The sequence below is a fragment of the Molothrus ater genome, chromosome 5 (assembly GCF_012460135.2).
Source record: "Molothrus ater isolate BHLD 08-10-18 breed brown headed cowbird chromosome 5, BPBGC_Mater_1.1, whole genome shotgun sequence".
Lineage (NCBI taxonomy): Eukaryota > Metazoa > Chordata > Aves > Passeriformes > Icteridae > Molothrus > Molothrus ater.
In genome coordinates this window covers 40,873,444-40,886,499 of record NC_050482.2, presented here as the reverse complement: position 1 = coordinate 40,886,499, position 13,056 = coordinate 40,873,444, and positions in this window count along the sequence as shown.

The window sequence follows — 13,056 nt, the reverse complement described above, 5'->3', positions numbered from 1 at the left end:
TAAAATAAATTTGAAATGCAGGGCTTTTTAAAATGCAACAACCAGATGCCTCTGCAGTATTCTTGGAATGGCCTCCCTGAGAGACTTTGGGAAATGTCACCTGACTAAAGATCTCTATTAATTCTGAAAACAAAACTAGCTAGAAGCTGCAATACTTTGGGACTGATAACTGGACATCCTCTTCTAAGTATTCCATAATATTTTTTCGTCATTAACTTGGTTGCATATCTAATACATATAGGCATGAAGATTTATATCTTTATCTCTTGAGTACTTTCTAAATTTAGATTGTGAATATAAATTCAATTTCCTTTGATGGCTCAGCTTATTTGACAAAATGGTTATATTTTAACCAACTGTACAGTCTTTATAACTGCAGGTATTTTTTTCATTTTCCTGAGAGAGGTTTGGTTTTTTTAACTGCTGGCTGACTACTTCCTGCCAAGCCTGGGTGGTTTAATGATACCTCTAAGCCTTGTAAGAGCTGCTATTAACATATATTAAATATTTTATGTAAATCATTTACATAAGAAGCATTTAGCCAAAGTTTTGATTATCTGGTTTTGACTTTTTTCTGTAAAACCTTTACTACAGAAGTTTTTAATATTATTACCAAACGCTTTGTTCAGGCTACCTCCTGCTTCTCTAGGATTCACTTTCTATTTAACCTCATGGCATTCAACCAAGCCAAGTGGAAGGTCCTGCCTCTGGGTTGGGGTAACCCCCGATATTATTAGAGCCTAGGAAATTAAATGATTGAGAGAAGCCCTGCAGAGAAGGACTTGGGAATACTGGTGGATAAAAACACTGGACATGAGCTAGCAATGTGTTTGCAGTCCAGAAAGACAATAGTATACTGGGCTGCAAATAAGGAACAATGGAGGTGATTCTGTCCCTCTGCTCTCTCTTTTGAGAGCTTCCTGGAGAGCTGCCTCCAACTGTGGGGCCCCCAACACAGGACACAGCCCTGTTAAACCAGGTGAGAGGAGCACTTTCCTATTAAGAAAGGATAAGAGTGTGGAGGCTGTTCAGCCTGGAGAAAAAAAGGCTCTGGGGGAGATGTTATTGTGGCCTTTCACTGCATAAAAGGGGCTTAGAATAAAGATGGAGAAAGACTTTTTACCAAGGCAGGTGGCAAAAGCACAAGAGGCAATAGTTTAAACTGAAGGAGGGTAGATTTAAATGAGATATAAAGAAAGAAGAAAGAACATACTGTTGTCTATCACATATTATATGGGAAGTTTATAGCAATTAATGTTCCTAGTAGTGAGTTTCCACATTTTCAGATGGCGTTTTTAGCAACACAAGTCTGTAGTTTCTTATTTACTTTTGCTGCTGATCTAAGAAATGGAAGTAGTCAAGTCCTGCTTTCCTTAGAATTGTTTCTGGCAACCTCTTAATGCATCATTTGCTTTCTACAAACAACTGGTGATAATGCCTTCAAGAGTAGTTAGAAACATTTTCCAGAACAAGAGTAGATCGTTGTGCAATGAGATGGGATTTATTAGCATTCTGTATATAGCAAGCGACTATTTTCTTTGAATAAATAGACTAAGGGGAAAAAGTACCATGGTTCACAGCAGTGATAAAGTTTTATTAGCAGATTTGCTGTGGAGATTGTGGGCTGTAGAGAGAATGTCACTAATATGACTGAGGAAGTACTAAAGGTACTTTGTGTAGCTATAGAGTACTATTGCTCTGTTCTCCGTGCACGAAGTGAAGGGCCCACAGAGAGGAAATGTGGGATCAGGCAGACTTATAAATGATTCTCTACATTAATAGACAGGCTTATAATTAAAGCGACCTGTAGTGGAGGGAAGAGTGCATCCTGAATACACATAGGTACATATTTTTATATAGATAAACAAATTCATAAAAATTATGAATACAAAAGCTAAGACATTCTTAAAAGTTGTCATCCAGTTTCAAGGCAAATACTTTGTATGAAATTCTACAACTAAAGATTTGATTTAGGTCCAAAAACTGATAAGGCAAAACTTTTGAAATATAAACCAATCAAAGGTTATTAAACCCAAACCACTACCTCTTGTTAAAAGAAACCATGAACTTCAAATCATCATAGGCTAGGACATTATCAGAAAAGTGTCAGTATTTCCTTTTATTGTCATTTTTTGAAGCTTGACTTCTCCAGAAGAGGTCATTGCAAAAACACAGATTTTGTTTCACCATTTTGAATATCTCTGTATGACAGTGTTCACAGGGGTCCGAGGATGAGGGAAGAGACAAGGATCTGATTCTATGTTTTAGAAGGCTTGATTTATTATTTTGTGATATATATTATATTAAAACTATACTAAAATAATAGAAGAAGAGATTTCATCAGAAAGCTAGCTAAGAATAGAAAAAAAAAAAGAATGAATAACAAAAGCTTGTGTCTCGGACAGAGAGTCCGAGCCAGCTGACTGTGATTGGCCACTAATTAAAAACAACTGCATGAGACCAATCACAGATCTACCTGTTGCATTCCACAGCAGCAGATAATCATTGTTTACATTTTGTTCCTGAGGCCTCTCCACTTCTCAGGAGGAAAAATCCTAAAAAAATGATTTTTCAGAAAATATCATAGCTCTGTATTGTATCTTTGAAATCAAACACAGTACAGACCAAAACAGAATCTGTAGTTCCCAAGACCAATGGAAGTCACATAGGCATTCTTTAACTCTTTTCGAATTGTTTCACCAATAAATTCTGGGAAGAAAGTTAAGTTAGAATGGTGGTGAAGCAGGTTGGAATTTAGTTGCAGTCTGTACAAATATTAGTGCTCCATATAAGCTGGAGGCACTGCATAATCTACATCAATCTTTGTAAAGGAGGCATTTACATAATGATACCGGTCTTTAATGCTTGATCAAGATCACCTCCTGGACACTTGCAGAGACAGTGACGGCCCCACCTCCCTCTGAAAGTTATGCCAATGCCTGAAATTTTTTTCCATGAAAAAATTTTTTGCTAATATCTAATCTAGACCTCTGGTAACTTAAGGTCATTTCCTTTCATCCTTTCACTTGAGACATGGCAGAAGAGATGGACCCCCACTTGGCTACAACCTCTTTTCAGGTAGTTGTAGAGAGAGGTAAGTTCTCCTCTGAGACTACTCTTCCCCAGGCTAAACAACCCCAGCCATTCCTTACAAGATTTGTGCTCCAGATCTTCACCATCTTTGCTGCTCTTCTCTGGAAATACTTCAGCACATCAGAGTTTTTCTGAAGTGAGTGGCCCAAGACTGAGTCCTGGGATTTGAGGTATGGCACCACCAGGGCCGAGGGTGACAATCACTTCCCTGGTCCTGCTGGCCACACCATTCCTGATACAGGCCAGGTGGTCATTGGCCGTCTTGTCTACCTGGAGATGGCACTGGCTCATGTTCAGCTGACTGGCAACCGGCACCCCTAAATCCCTTTCTGCTGAGCAGCTCTCAAGTCACTCATACCCAAGCATTCATTGCCTGGGCTTGTGACCCAAGTGCAGGACTTGGCGCTTCCTACCCTCCAGCAGATCAACACTTTCTCTTAAGATGAGATTGTCATGTCTGTCAATATCCTAACAGATATTGTCTCTAAACTTACTGAGGATGTATTCAAACCCCTCCTCTAGATCATCATTACAGATATTAAATAGAACCAGACTAATCCTAAGCCCTGGGGAATGCCACTGATGACCAGCCACCAACAGAACTTAGTTTTATTCACTGCCACTCTCCCGACCTGGCTGTTCCACCAGCTTTCACCCAGTGAAGAGTACTTCCATCCAAGCCATGAGCATCCAGTTTCCTCAGGAGAATGCTGTTGGAGACAGTGGCAAACACTTTACTGAAGTCTAGATAGGCATCCACTGCCTTTCCTCATCCTAAGGGAAGAGCACTTCTCTGCATACAGTTAGATATATCAATTTACTGCAGGGCTACACATATATCAGCCAGTTATACTATAGGCAGAAGTAGACAGAGATGTTTGAGAAACCTTACTGAATGATCAGTTAATGTAAGCACCTCAAGAAGTAGTAGAGTTCACGCATTTACAGTAGTGCACTTCATATCAGAAAAAAAAAAAAAAAAACAAAAAAAAACTTTTCTGACATAATTTTCTCTTTTAGAAAACTAAAATGTTCACACATTAAAAATGTTCAATTGACATTAAACACATTTCAATCAGAAGAATGCTTCCCTGGGTTCCCAACCAGTTCCAAGCACAGCAACATCTTTCCTTGTACCTGAGAAATCTTAAGTTCTGGAATCAACTTATGCCTGGAGCACCACTGCTCCATAATGTCCAGTACTTTTGCCTTGGTGAGAAGTACATATCCAAGACCTGAGCTGGCTCACTTAAGGACTGTTTGCCAGCTGTGTGTAGTGTTTCACTATGCTATGCAGGCATTCCATTGCCTAGTAAATCTTGTAGCCTATTTGATCCCTTTTCCTTGGGACCAGCATGAAAGCATGCTATGTGCCAAGATCCTTTTGATTAGTTTTCCATGCGAGAGCTTATGACAAAATTACACTTGCAGAATTTGAGCTTTTAAAATATTTCTCTTCTTGGAACATATTCTAATCAAAGCACGTTCTACTTTTGCTCCATTTCTATGCCTAGGTATTCATGATCAAAGCACAAGGGTCCTGGTATAGCTTTTTGAACTGCAAGACACCTACTGGTAGAAGACAATTGAACCAACAATGCTCTCAAGCTTGCAAATCCAACCTCTGATGTCAAATGCCCAGGACCTGAAGAAAGATTAGAAAGTCAACATAAACTACTATATTATATATAACTGATGACCCAATTATATATTTTTAATACTTCAACTTATAAACAGTTTTATGACAGTGGAGTGATTCCCACTGTGTCTCCTAATTTTGTCACAGAAAAACCTTTTAAGTTTTGATGTTTGGCATCTGGATGAAAGAAGGCATTCAATTGATGCTGTGTTTTACAATTAAGTGTAAGTGCAAAAATCTCTTATGTTCATGAGGAAATTCAATTGTGTTGGGAAAGAAAAATCAAGAATGGTGCTCACCTGAGATAAACTTTAACATCCTTACCAGTCTTTAAGTCGTTTATCTTTTACATAGTTTTATATGTAACTGTACATATGGGCTAACAGCTCATACAGAATTTCTAAGTCTCACTTTGTCTTTCTTCTAGGTGGTATAAGTTGTCTAAAGCCATGGAAGTCAAATGGGATCCTGGGGTAAACCTGTATATAAACCTGTTTTTACACAGGCAGAACCCAGCCTGACTCCTCTCAGAAGAATATGCTTCACCATAAGAACTGTGTCATAAGATGCTATGTCTCTGCCACTAGTCAGGGTATAGTTTGAGCCAAGATGCATCATAGAGAATTTCACAATGGTTTCAGAATATTTTTTTTAAATTATATGTTACAGATCTGCCTAGCAATTAAAACTTGTTTTTAGGCTTAAGGAAAAAAAAAACCTTTCAAGGCAGTGATTACTGGAAATGCACTATAGCAATGCCATTCTTTAGAATGAGATCACGTAATTAGTGATATTACTTAATAATCATATTTTTGATGGGTCCTTTAAGGGTTAGTCTAGTTTTGCTGCTCATGTCTCTTACAACAGGATCTAATAGAAAAGCACAAGGACTGAGATTCTTTTGACCTGATTGATGCAATTCCTGGACATGAATGAAGGCCCATGGCTAGAGACTATGCTAAGTGTTCTGAAAACAGAGTAAATAGGTTCTCTAGCTCTATAGTGATTGTAACTGCAGTATGTGTGTGTGTGTGTGTGTGTGTGTGTGTGTGTGTGTGTGTGTGTGTGTATGAGAAAGGTCTTGGAAAGTGACAAGAGACATTACCAGATATAAAAAGAAAGCAGGAAACCAGTAAGAAAGTGTTGGCTGTCCTGGCCAATGTCCAAGTATGGGAAGCATGAACTTAGACTGACCTAACCATTTTCAGATATCTTCTATTCCTAAAAGGGAAGGGTTTTAAAGAAGAATTTTTAACAAGAAATTAGGATGGTTTTATGAATGTTTACAGGAAATCACTCCCAAGAGGAACAAGCAGCAAATATATGTTTAAAAAATCCATCAGCAGTAATGGAAGCAAAGTTTAATGATCAGCTGAAAGAAGATATTGACTTACTAAAACTGAAAAAAGAAAGTGACAAGAACAAAAATATCTGTCTTGTTTTAATTACAGAGGCCATCAAAATATGCTACAGGCCATAAAGACGGTAAAGACAGTGATTGGATCCAAAAGAATCACAGAACGAATTTGTTTGGAAACAACCTTTGAGATCCAGTCCAACACCGCCTTGTCATCTAGACCATGGCACAGAATGCCACATCCAGTCTTTTCTTAAATACCTCCAGGGACAGTGACTCCACCATCTCCCTGGACAGCCCATTCCAATGTCCAGTGACCCTTTCCGTGAGCAATTTCTTCTTCATGTCCAACCTAAACCTCAGCTGGTGCAGCTTGACTGTGTGTGCTCTTGTCCTGTAGCTGGTTGTCTGGGAGAAGAGACCGACCCCCACCTGGCTACAGCCTCCTTTCAGGGAGATGCAGAGAGTGATTGGGTCTCCCCTGAGCCTTTTCTCCAGGCTAAACATCCCCAGCTCCTGCAGCTGCTCCTCACTGGGCTGGTGTTCCACACTCTTCACCAGCCTCATTGCCCTTCTCTGGACACGCTCCAGCATCTCAACACCCTTCCTAAACTGAGGAGTCCAGCCCTGGACACGGCACTCAAGGTGCAGCCTCACCAGTGCTGAGTACCAGGGAGCAATCGCTGCCCTGGCCCTGCTGGCCACACTGTTCCTGATACAGGCCAGGATGCCACGGCCACCTGGGCACGCTGCTGGCTCATGTTCAGCTGCTGTTAATCAGCACCCCCAGGTCCCCTTCTGCCTGGGCACTGTCCAGCCATCCTGTCTCCAGCCTGCAGTGCCACATGGGATTGTTGTGGCCAAAGTACAGGACACGGCACTTGGTCTTGTTGAACCTCATATCATTGGATTCATTCCATGGATCCAGCCTGTCTGGGGCCTTCTGCAGAGCCCTCCTACCCTCCAGCAGATCAACACACACCCCCAGCTTGGTGTTGTCTGTGAATTTCCTAATGGTAGACTCAATCCCCTCATCCCAGTCATCAGTAAAGATACTAAATAGGACTGTGCCCAAAGCTGATCCTTGGGGGGACACCAGTAGTGACTGGTCATCAATGGGATGCAACAAAATTCAGGACCAGAGGAATTATATGAGTATGCAGATCTTTTACAAATGATCTTTCATCATATCTTCCCCAATATTAGAAAGACAACAGATTCTAAAATAATGCCAGTGAAACACTGAAGTATGTTCTTATATGCATGCAGTCCTTTTCAGAATGATGTATTATAGCGCAAGAGCAAGGAGGCTCACTTGAGATTGGTGTGTGTAGTACATTGGCTCTGCCTTCTCCTCACCTTATGTACTGTGCTGTATCCCACAAAGTTCAATTTCAATGAAGTATAAGTGTCACTGTTGGAATCCACACAAGTCACAGAATACAGCACAATTTCGTATCTGGAACTACATGTAAAACCTGCTCCAAAATCCCCATCTCTGCTCCAGTAAATATCTGATCCATGTAAACAATGACTTTTAAAAAGAGACTGGAACCAGGTCTTTCTTCTTCATTGCTTTATTTTTTTTTTCACAAGTCTCATTTCAAACCACCTCCCTCACATTTGTGAACCATGCTTAAAAACTCTGAGAGGAGCTGAACATAGGCCAGAAAACTTAGCCAATGTTTCTGAAGTTGGAGGGACATTCACTTAATAATGCAGGAGCTTTAGGCTCCTCCAAACCTTCTCAAATATCAAATTTGTAACAGAAAGGCGGCAGGCGGAATGTTGTGCAAGGATAGTGTGACTGGAAGGTGATAAGCAAGAAAACAGCAGCTTGGCATTAGGAAGATGTTAGGGGGAAGATAAGAAGATGATTACAGACTTCCAGGGAATATAAACACAGTGTGAAAATATAGGATAGTTGGCTGGGAGCATGATCACTAACTAAGGATGGACAGCAGCTGGCTAAGGGAACGGATAGCAGGGGCTGGGCAAAAGCCCTGCCCTGCTTACAGGGTAGCTGGGCTGGGGGCCAGGAGAGCTCTGTTTCCCCCCTCCGGTGCAGAGACAGGGGCTCTCACCCTCCTTTACAGGGTTGCCCCTCTCTCCAGGCAGCCAAAGGAGCGCAACGGCAAAAGGCCGAGCACAGCAAAGACCAGCCCTGCACACAGGGAGGTTGCCCAGCACAAAGCCAGCCACGGCACCCTGAAGGTGCCCTGGCCTGGAAAAGCCTCTGCCCAGAGGGCCCCTCGTGTCCCTCTTCAGCTCCAAGCTCGCTCTTGCCTCGTCCTCCCACGGCTTCTGCCAATGCACGACGACACACTCGGGCCTGAGAAGCTCCAGACCCTGTGCCTGCAGGGAACCGCCACCCAACAGCCTCACAGGGACATCCCCAACCAGCCACCCACAGATCCTTTTGGCTGCCCAAAAGCCTCACACTTCAGCTCCAAGCTGCTGCTCTTACCTTGCTGCTCCACTCCTGAGCTCTAGCTGTCAATGCTGAGGCTTGCTCTTGCCTCCCAGTTCCACGGCTTCTGCAAGCGTCGACAAGGACACAATCAGGCCTGAGGAGCTCCAGCTGCCAAAGGGAAACACCACCCAACAGCCCCACAGCGAGATCCTCATGCCACCAAGCCTCCTTAAACATGGAGTCAGATCCTCATCTCTTCCCTCATCCTCAGACCCCTGTGAACACGGTCACATAGGGCCTTCCACCTTGGGCAGATTTCCTGAGGCTGACATAAGAATACATTATTTCAAATCCAGCCTCTGTTTCAAGCCTCTTTTCCTTTCCTAATTAAATTCATTATTTGTATGTATTTTAATGTAGTATTTAATTTTTAATTGTGGAGACTCTACTGGTTACTGCAATATGATTTTCATTGTCAATACTGAATTAATTTTATAAAATGTTAGGGAAAAAATATTGGGAAAAAAAAAAGCTGCTGGTAAAATGGATGAGGCAAGTTAAATATCCACAGAAGACAGATTTCACTTTTATCTCCATGACTGTGATAGCAATACTGGCCATAAATCTCACGTATGAGATTATTCTGAGAGTTATGGAATCACAGGTGGCAATGGTCAGTGTCCTACATCCCCCCATCAATAATCAGTGTCCTCTTTCCCCCCATCAGCTTACATCATTTGTACACTTTGTATTTTCACCTGCACAGGTCACCGGTTTCAGGAAACAAGTAATAGTCAGTAGGAACCTGTCTATAAAAACATCACTATTACTCCTTTAGATCAATCTAATATATGATTTCTTTGTAACTGCTCAAGAGAAAATGAAAAAAGTGTGTAAGACTTTGCTTTAGATAAAGGGGAGATAATTTAGATATAAAGTACATAGGCATGGCGCCAATCTCCTTAGTTTTGATGTCTGAACTGAAATATTCTTATATACAATGATACCTTTATAATCCTGGGATATGTAAGCCTTAAGGGTGACACTCCCTGAGATAGGAAATCATGTGTCTATTGTATCTTCCAGGCTAAACATTTTTCAAAACTAGAGGGAAAAAAATTTCTTTAACCTTTTCCTGTGTTCACAATTTAAATCTATCCAGTTTCATTTCTCTCTACCTTAAAAGCACTTGAGCTCTGCCATCTTTGCTTAGGATGAAGTGCAGTTGACTTCATTAATAGTGCCAGTTATTTTCCATAGAGTGAAACACAAGTAAGACAGATTATATTGCCTGTCCTCAGCTGCACTTCGTACTGCAGCTTTTTTTTCCTCTTTTCAAATGCAAGGTGTGAATGCAAAACAATTGCTGAGTGGGCTGTTTTGTATCCTAATAAAATATAGCGAGTGACAGGGGGGTTTTATGGTATAAAAGGAAAATAAATAAAAGAAACATGCAGTACTTGGAATGGAAGGAGCTATAGAGCAGCAGAGAAAGGAAATTATCCTTTAGGAATCTACCACGTGGATTGTTATGCTGTAAGTATTTAATAATATTTCTGGAAGAAAGAAAATTACATTTTCCCAGTAATTTTGCTGGCATCTTATCTTTCCAATTAAATTTTAATAACAAATGGAGTTCCTTCAATATGCTTCAGTTGATTCCATGGACACATGTCATTCCTGTTTTAAATTCCATGTCCTTTTAATACATCTACTTATGGGAAATGGAGAGGAGCAAGAGTTCAGATCATAAATTTGAGTTATTGTCTCATCATCAACTTCAACGCAGTGAAAACAATTGACATCACTGGTAGTTTTGTCCATGTTATTCATTATTCCACTCTGTGTGGTTGGGAAAAGGGGATGTTTCCTAATTGACTAATGGCTTTAGTAGCCTCCTTTGCATATATATTTTTCAAGCTTTCCAGAAGTCTTCAGGTTCAGCTGCCAAAAACTGAAACCAAACTGAAATTGTAATCAGCTCCTGTTCCAAGCCTAGCTCCATTTCAATATCTCCTTAGGAAAGCATAAATAAAACAGCAGCAAACAGCTGGAAGGAGGAAGGTGAAGGACCAGAATCAAGAGTGCCAGCTGTGGGCACCCACTACAAAAATATTTAGACAAAAACTAGAGACTACCTCTCAGTTCCTCCAACCTGGTTAAAAATTTTCTTTTTGCCACTGGCATATATGACAGTCCTACAAATTATTGCTATTTCGACTTCCACTGTGTCATTTCTATGGCTGAATATTCAGCCATATCAAATAATTATTCAGTCCTGTTCATATTGATGTGATGGAGTTCAAGCATGTCTCTCTTTTAAAACGTGTTCTTTGTGTGGTGGCATTTTGAGACTGATAATAAATAAAAATGATACCAATATATAAATATATCAGCAAAGGTTCTTCCTTTTTAATACACAATCCCTTGAGGCAGTTCAAGACATTTGTAGCCATAGGGTGGGATGCTGTTATGGATTAAAAGGTGATTAATTTGTATGAAGAACAGAGGATAAATTGTTCTCTCCTCTGAAACACAGTTTAGAAGTATTAAAGTTCCTTATCAGCGTTTTTAAGAGTATATTTTACACAGAATTTTGCAATACTGAAATAGCTGAGGCAAATGTAAAATTTAATGATTTTTCATGAGTCTGTGGTTACTTGTAAAGAAGTGAAGAGAATTAAATATAATCAGAGAATGATGAAAAAAATTTTGACACCTAAAAATAAAAGCCAAATAAGATTTGATGTCTCCTGTAATAAAAGGTAGGGGATAATTGCATTTTGTAATGAAAGCAACTTTCTCTGAACCTGAGAATTCTTTGGTTATAAGGATATTTCCAACAGCACTGAAGGAAAATGACAGCTTAAAATGAGTCAACAAATATATTCTAAGTATCAATTGTTAGTGCAATAAGTATCAGATGTCACTGTCATAAGAATATCATAACAGATTACATCTATAATTGTCCTACAGGAGAAGACAAAAATTCAATGGAAATATGAACTACAGTTACCAAATGACAATAACCTAAAAAATCAGACAAAACTATTAGCAAAATATGGGCAGAAATATTGAACTGTGGATAAATACTCTCACATCTTTTTAGCCAATCCCAAATTTAGAGGTTTGGGATTTGATACCAGAACAAAAATTGCTTAAATTTCAATTAATAGTATTATGGACAAGAGATGTTCTGATTTATTGAAATTTGACAAAGCCAGGCACCTGCTTATGTCACCAACAAATATATTCCATCACTATGGTTGCAAAAACAAATAGTGACTAGCAAAATGTGTTTAAGTGAAATGAAATGATTGAGAAATGGAATGACACAGGGTCTGAATTGCATTAGCCTGTAGAGTGCTTGAGCAAAAGTGGATTTAACTGGGTGAACTGGTGGAGTTTGCTTTCTTTACTGCTATAGCAAGATCTATTTTCTTCTAATTTAAACTGCAGGATCTGGGAGCAATTCCTACTTCCTTGTTCAGGGCCTTCAGTCCTTAGTGCCACATCAGAGTGAGATCTGTTCTGAATCATCCCCTTCCTGTAACTTCATTTCCATCGAAAGAAAACCTAAATGTGTGTGCATGAACTGAACCACAGCTTTATGAAATTCATCTGTCCTTCATTCTGCCCTTCCATTGCTCTTCATTTTCCTTCAGTAGGTCCTTTAACACTTACAGAAAATAACTTACAGTCAGCTATAAGGTATTCTATAATTAAAACTGACAAGCAGAAAGGCAACTTTTTTGGAAGTTGAATGTTTGGACACAGTGGAGTGTAGCAAATTTTTTTTTGATTTATAGGTCCCCTAAATTTTTCCATTGATGGAAAGGACACTCTGCAATAAATCTGGTCTACTGACAATAGACTTTTGTTCCATATTCACTGGTGGGCCACAGGTGGAACAAAATCTCATTTTTGCCTAGCAGGTTCCAGAGTAATTTACAATTAACTGAGGAGCACACTGGACCTCCAGTGCTTGACAGGAATTTTGCCATCACCTGCAGTTTTATGGAGAGTCAGATGTTTTCTTTTGGGGGCAAATCATGCAGTACAAGTGAAGGAAAGTTAAGTTTGAATAATACGTGTGCTTTGAGTCCAATCCAAAGCACACTGATTGTCACAGGGAGCATTCACAGAATCACAGAATTTCTAGGTTGGAAGAGACCTTTAAGATCATCGAGTCCAACCCATGTTCTAACACCTCAACTAGATCATGGTACCAAGTGCCACATCCAGTCTTTTTTTAAACACATCGAGGGATGGTGACTCCACCACCTCCCTGGGTAGATGATTCCAGTATTTGACCACTCTTTCTGTGAAAAACTTCCTCCTTAATTCCAGCCTGTATCTCCCTCAGCACAGCTTGAGACTGTGTCCTCTTGTTCTGTCTGTTGTTGCCCAGAGAAAGAGACCGACCCCCAGCTCACCACAGTCACCCTTCAGGAAGCTGAAGAGAGTGATAAGGTCACCTCTGAGTGTCCTTTTCTCCAGGCTGAACAACCCCAGCTCCCTCAGTCGTTCTTTGCCCACATATTCCTCTGCTAG